Source organism: Trichechus manatus, unplaced genomic scaffold (genome assembly GCF_000243295.1).
Source record: "Trichechus manatus latirostris isolate Lorelei unplaced genomic scaffold, TriManLat1.0 scaffold00027, whole genome shotgun sequence".
NCBI classification, from domain to species: Eukaryota; Metazoa; Chordata; class Mammalia; order Sirenia; family Trichechidae; genus Trichechus; species Trichechus manatus.
In genome coordinates, this window is record NW_004443963.1 from 13,038,901 (window position 1) to 13,045,962 (window position 7,062).

Below are 7,062 nucleotides of genomic sequence, written 5' to 3' on the forward strand. Positions count from 1 at the left end.
CATATTCAGTATGCATGAACAGTGAGACAGTAAGCTTTTTCCAGAGTTTATCTACCCAGGACATTTGTGAGGGCCTTGCTGGAAGGGCAACCTCACTCTGCCCTGGAAGTCCTGGGGTTTAGCTCAATTCTGCTGTCTCCTTGCAGTGAGAACTTGGGCAAATCACATTTCTTGTCTGAGCCTTAGTTTTCCCATCTGTGAAAGGGAGCCATCAGTTTTCCCACCTGCCCACCCTGCCTCCCAGAGCAACCTGAAGACTCTGAAAGGAGGGGAAAGTAATTTGCCATGTGCAGGTGCTGGACCCACTGGGGAATAGTATTGTTATTCCCAGATTTCACCAGGAAAGTGGCTGCTTGAATTCAAGCCCAGGAATGAATCAACCCCTGCTCCCAGGGAGGTGTCAGCTGCACTTTCCTTGTGTGAGGGTCTCTGAGACCTCCCTTCCTTGGGGAGGACAGGGCCTGCTCCCCTGAGCTGCGCCATCTGGACTGACCTCTATGTATAAGTTAGACGTTCTAGGAATCTGCCCCAAACCCCAGAGCCTCTGCAATCTACCTTGGCCATGATCCACCCAAGAATTGGACCAGGAACCAGGAAGCCTGGGTCTCAGTACTGCACTCCCTCTAATGTGCTGTGTAATCTCACCATTTGATCTCTCTGGGCCTCAGCTTCCTCCTGTGTAAATTGAAGGTAGGGGGGTGAGAAACGGGTGGGAAATGGATGAGAACGTCTCCAGGCACTCAGTACGTCAGAACCACAGGCTGCAGCCCCTCAGCTTCCTCCCTTGTCCCAGCCGTCTGCTCTGCCAGGGCAGCTCAGCTCCACCAGGCAGAGCCGTGAGGACTCAGGGCTACGGCCACAGGTGCTACATGTGCACTCTGCCACCAGCCTGTGTGTGATTTTGGACAACCTCTTGGAGTCTTGGTTTTCTTCCCTAGTGAATGACTTGAGTTGTCCTTGCCCACCCAGGTCACAGGGCAATTGTGAATCCCCGGCAAGCTGGTGGACGTGAACGCGCTTTACAAACATAGACGTGCAAAGCACTGAGCCCGTGAGTGCCATATTGACACCTGATCTCTGGGTGACTCTGGATGAAAGGAAGGGATGGGGTCTGAGGGGACAAGAACCATTAACAAGCAAAGGGGGGGACCTCATAACTTACCAACTTGGGTAGCAGGTACCCATTTTATGGCCCTCAACTCAAATGTGCCAAATGTAATTTTCATCATTTTGCTACAGCTGGCTTTACTTTCTATATTGTTGGCAGGAAATTTATTCTATTAACCTCTAGGTTACTGATTCCTCAGACACTTCAGGTTTAAACTCAGTTGCATTTAAGATTGTCCCACTCTCTTTCCGTCCTTCGCACTGGGGTCTTTGCTAGGTTGAGGGTGGGGATTGGGAATGCATTTATGCAAATGCCATCACAGTCTCTGCAGGAGGGGATGACCACTTCCCGCCTCTGTCTTTTTCAGTCCCCTGCTGGCATCCATTGAGGGGCCTCTTATCCGGTCTGGCCTTGGCATGGCCCCCTCTTCTCTGGCAAGGGACCACCTCATTCAATCCACTATTGGGGCTTCCCTCCACATACTCTACCGCAGCCCCCCTCCCCACTTCCCACTGTGAAGCCCCTCCAGCTCCCTCTCTTTCTAGCATCCAGGTCTTCTCATGGGCAGGAGGGAAGGTTGACAGCTCTCCCAAACTGCTCTGAGCCATGGAAGCGCTGGGCCAGACAGAAGGCTCTCACATATTCTGAGCCTCTTGTAGTCATCCTCATGCCCTGATGATGGAAGGTCATGGATGAGACCACAGATCTCCAGACTTCCAGGTGGAATGGGAACGGCACAGGGCCCTTCTGCTTTGGGGCCCCAGCCGCTTCCCAAGTCACATACACTCCTTCCCCAGCTTCCTCTGGAAACAGGGTTTGGCCGACCGTAGAGATTCAGGCAACCAGAAAGTCTCAGCTTTAGTATAGAGATAAAAGCTAATTTTGTGGAGTGACCTCTTCCTCCCTAGGGATTAATTTTTTACCTATGTACAACAGAACAAAACACTACCTAGTCCTGCACCATCCTAACAATCCTTGCTATGTTTGAGCTCATTGGTGCAGCCACTGCGTCAATCCATCTCATTGAGGATCTTTCTCATTTTCGATGAGCCTCTACTTTACCAGGAATAATGCCCTTCTCCAGGGACTAATCCCTCCTGATAACATGTCCAAAGCATGAGATAAAGTCTCACCATCCTCGCTTCTAAAGAGTTTTCTGGCTGTACTTCTTCCAGGACAGATGTGTTCATTCTTTTGGTAGTCCGTGGTATATTCAATATTCTTCACCAATACCATAATTCAAAGGCATCAATTCTTCTTTAGACTTCCTTATTCATTGTCCATCTTTCACATTTATATGAGGTTATTGAAAACATCATGGATTGAGTCAGGTGCACGTTAGTCCTCAAAGTGACATGTTTGCTTTTTAACTCTTTAAAGAGGTCTTTTGCAGCAGATTTGCCCAATGCAATACCTTGTTTGATTTCTTGACTGCTGCTTCCATGGGCGTTGATAGTGGATCCAAGTAAAGTGAAATCCTTGACAACTTCAATCTTTTCTCTGTTTATCATGATGTTGCTTATTGGTCCATTTGTGAGGATTTTTGTTTTCTTTATGTTGAGGTACAATCCATACTGAAGATTGTAGTCCTTGATCATCATCAGTAAGTGCTTCAAATTCTATTCCCTTTCAGCAAGCAAGGTTTAATGGAGGTTGTTAATGAGTCTTCCTCCAAACCTGATGCCCTGTTCTTATTCATATCGTCCAGCTTCTAGGATTATTTGCTCAGCAAGCAGATTGAATAAATATGGTGAAAGGATATAACCCTGATACTGCATGACTTTAAACCAAGTAGTATCCCCTTGTTCTGTTCCAACAACTGTCTCTTGGTCTATGTACAGGTTCTGCATGAGCACAATTAAGTGTTCTGGAATTCCCATTCTTTGCAATATTATCCATAATTTGCTTTGATCCACACAGTCGAATGCCTTTACATAGTCAATAAAGCATAGGTAAACTTCTTTCTGGTAATCTCTGCTTTCAGCCAAGATCCATCTGACATTAGCAATGATATCTGTCGTTCCACACCCTCTTCTGAATCCAGTTTGAATTTCTGGCAGTTCCTTGTCTACTACGACTACTCCAACCATTTTTGAATTATCTTCAGCAAAATTTTACTAGTGTGTGATATCAATGATTTTGTTCAATAATTTCCACATTCTGTTTGATCACCTTTCTTTGGAATAGGCACAAATATGGATCTCTTCCAGTCGGTCGGCCAGCAGCTGTCTTCCAAATTTCTTGACATAGAGAATGAGCGCCTCCAGTATTTCATTGTGTTGATACGTCTCAAATTTAGTATTCAGTCAATTCCTGGAGACTTGTTTTTTGCCAGTGCCTTCAGTGCAGCTTAGACTTCTTCCTTCCTCATAAATATACATGCATATATATATAGGAACCCTGGTGGCATAGTGGTTAAGAGCTCAGCTGCTTACCAAAAGGTTGGCAGTTCGAATCCACCAGCCACTCCTTGGAAACCCTGTGAGACAGTTCTACTGTGTCCTATAGGGTTGTTGTGAATTGGAACCTACTTGACAGCATCTAACAACAACAACAAACATATATATATATATATATGTATGTATATACATATATCTTGCCCACAAGTCTGTCAGTTTGTCGTACTGTGGGGGCTTGCATGCTGCTGTGATGCTGCAAGCTATGCCACCAGTATTCATACACTAGCACTGTCACCATGGCAGACAGGTTTCAGCTGAACTTCCAGACTAAGACAGACTAGGAAGAAGGACCTGGTGGTCTAGTTCTGAAAAGAATTAGCCAGTGAAAACCTTATGAATAGCAGTGGAATAGTGTCTGATATAGTGCCGGAAGATGAGCCCGTCAGGTTGGAAGGCACTCAAAATATGATTGGGGAAGAGCTGCCTCCTCAAAGTAGAGTCGACCTTAATGACGTGGATGTAGTCAAGCTTTCTGAACCTTCATTTGCTGATGTGGAATGACTCAAAATGAGAAGAAAGAGCTGCAAATATCCATTAGAAATCAAATGATGCATTGCATTGGGAAAATCTGCTGCAAAAGACCTCTTTAAAGTTTTAAAAAGCAAAGATGTCACCTTGAAGACCAAAGCCATGGTGTTTTCAATCGTCTCATATGCATGTGAAATCTGGACAATGAGTAAGGAAGACCGAAGAATTGACACCTTTGAATTGTGATGTTGGCGAAGAATATCAAATATACCATGGACTGCCAAAAGAAGGAACAAATCTGTCTTGGAAGAAGCACAACCAGAATGCTCCTTAGAAGCAAGGATGGCGAGACTACAGTTCACATACTTTGTACATGTTTTCAGGAGGGATCATTACCTGGAGAAGGACGTCATGCTCTGTAGAGGGTCACCAAAAAGAGGAAGATCCTCAACGAGATGGACTGACACAGTGGCTGCAACAATGGGCTCAAGCATAGCAACAACTGTAAGAGTGGCGCAGGACAGGGCAGTGTTTCATTCTGTTGTATATAGAGTTGCTATGAGTCGGAACTGACTCGACGGTACCTAACAACAGCATATATATACATATACATTTATATATATACATATATGTACAGTATATTTATCAGGTATATACTGCATATAAGCCTGTTTATTGAGGCTTTTTAATAGCAAAAACTGGAAACCACCTAAATAGGGCACTATTGAAACAAATTATATTCATTCATTTATTAAAAATAATGAGAGAGACTGAAATGTACCTCATGGGAAATTGTCATTAGACACATCCTTAAGTGAAAAAGCAAGGTGCAGAACAGTATTATGATCTCATTCAAGTAAGAAAAGATAAAGATGAGATAAAGCTATCTTTATATGTAAAAACACCTTCTGTATGCTGATGGTTCCTACATGAGTACTTAGTTTTTGCTCCATAACAAATCATCCCAAACCTTAGTGGCCTGAAGTAACAACCACTTCTTTAGCCCAGGACTCTGTGGGTTGGCTAGGTTCTTCATCTGGTCTGGGCTGGCTCAGCTAATCTCAACTGGGCTGACCCATGAGTTGGTGGTCAGCTGGAGGGTCGATGGTTGCTAGATGATCTATAGGGTTACCTCACTCAGTGGTCTGGTTTGGCAGGCTGTTAACTGGGGTAACAGGGTGTCTGGAATCTCACTAGGCTTCTTCACATAAGGGTGCACTTTAGTTGCCTAGTTATTTATAGCAAAAAATATCATGAGTGGACTTCAGACATTTAACAAATTCTAAAAGAACACCAGAGACAGAGAGACTGAAATGTCTATCACTATTCATTCAATAGATATTTATTAAGCACCCCTCACGGTGCTTAACCAGACACGGTGCTAGGAACTGAAGATAGAAAAGTAAGAGAAAATGTGTTCCCTTCTTCCATGGAGTATATGTTTGTGATGCTTTGAGCTGCAAAGAAAAGAAAACACAATCCAAATTGGCTTAAATAACAAGGAAATTTATTATTTCACCTGGAAATCCAGAGGGAGAGTAGGCTGCAGGGTTCATTGGTTCAGAGATTCAACAGCATCATCAGGAACCCAGTTCTTGGGGTTAGGTTGTTCGGCCATTCCCAGAGTGACCTCGTCTTCTGACTGATAGCAAAATGGCGGCAGCAGTTTTAGGCATCATGTCCAGAAATGTCCAGGCAATGTCCGGAGGAAAAGCAAGGACTGACTCTGGGAACAAGGAACCCTATCCAAAAAGCCCTTCAACAGACTTCCCTTCATATCCCAGTGGTCAAAATAGTGTCACAAGCCCATTTCCACCAACCGCTAGCAAGAGGATTGAGTTAGGTGCATCATTGTGGAGAGAATGAATAGTGGGGAACCAACAACAATGTCCACTACACTAACAGTAAAGATAATGACAACAAGGGATATCAGTGCTGATGTCAGATGGATCCTGGCTGAAAGCAGAGAACACCAGAAAAATATTTACCTGTGTTTTATTGACTATGCAAAGGCAATCGACTGTGGATCATACAAATTATGGATAACATTGCGAAGAATGAGAATTCCAGAACACTTAACTGAGCTCATGAGGAACCTGTACCGAGATCAAGTGGCAGATGTTCAAAGAGAACAAGGGGATACTGTGTGGTTTAAAGTCAGGAAAGGTGTGTGTCAGGGGTGTGTCCTTTCACCATACCTATTCAATCTGTATGCTGAGCAAAGAATCCAAGAAGCTGAACTATATGAAGAAGAACAAGGCATCAAGATTGGAGGAAGACTCATTAACAACCTGTGATATGCAGGTGACACAACCTTGCCTCCTGAAAGTGAAGAGGATTTGAAGCACTTACTGATGAAGATCAGAGACTACAGCCTTCAGTATGGATTATTCCTCAACATAAAGAAAACAAAAATCCTCACAACTGGGCACTAAGCAACATCATGATAAACAGAGAAAAGACTGAAGTTGCCAAGGATTTCGTTTTACTTGGATCCACAATCAACACCTATGGAAGCAGCAGCCAAGAAATCAAAGGATGCATTGCACTGGGCAAATCTGCTGCAAAAGACCTCTTTCAGTTAGCAGCCCAGCACTTAACCACTGTGCCACCAGGCCTCCTTAATGAGTCTCTACTCTCGGTGCCCTTTACTCAGATCTCCATCTCCTGACCGGGAATTCTCAAAGTCTGAGTTCTGGGCCTGTCCCCATCCTGAGTGGCCGTCGTCAATGGGCTGCCTTTGTCTGTAGCCAAGTTTCCTCATCTGTTAAATGAAACTGAATAAGACGCCCTCAAGGTCTCTTCCAGGTCTGATATTCTGGGACTCTCTTCTTTCTGCAGAAAGGCAGGGTCGGAGCTCAGGCTCATAGTCTGAGTTCCCAGGAGGCATTGACTCACTTCCTCTCAGGCCCCAGGGTCCTGGTCAGAAATTCGTTCTGATAAGCACTGACTCCTTTCTCCCTGGACAGGTGGAGATAAGGATTAATGAGTGTGGTTTGCCATGAGCCTCAGGCTCTGTGAAGGAAG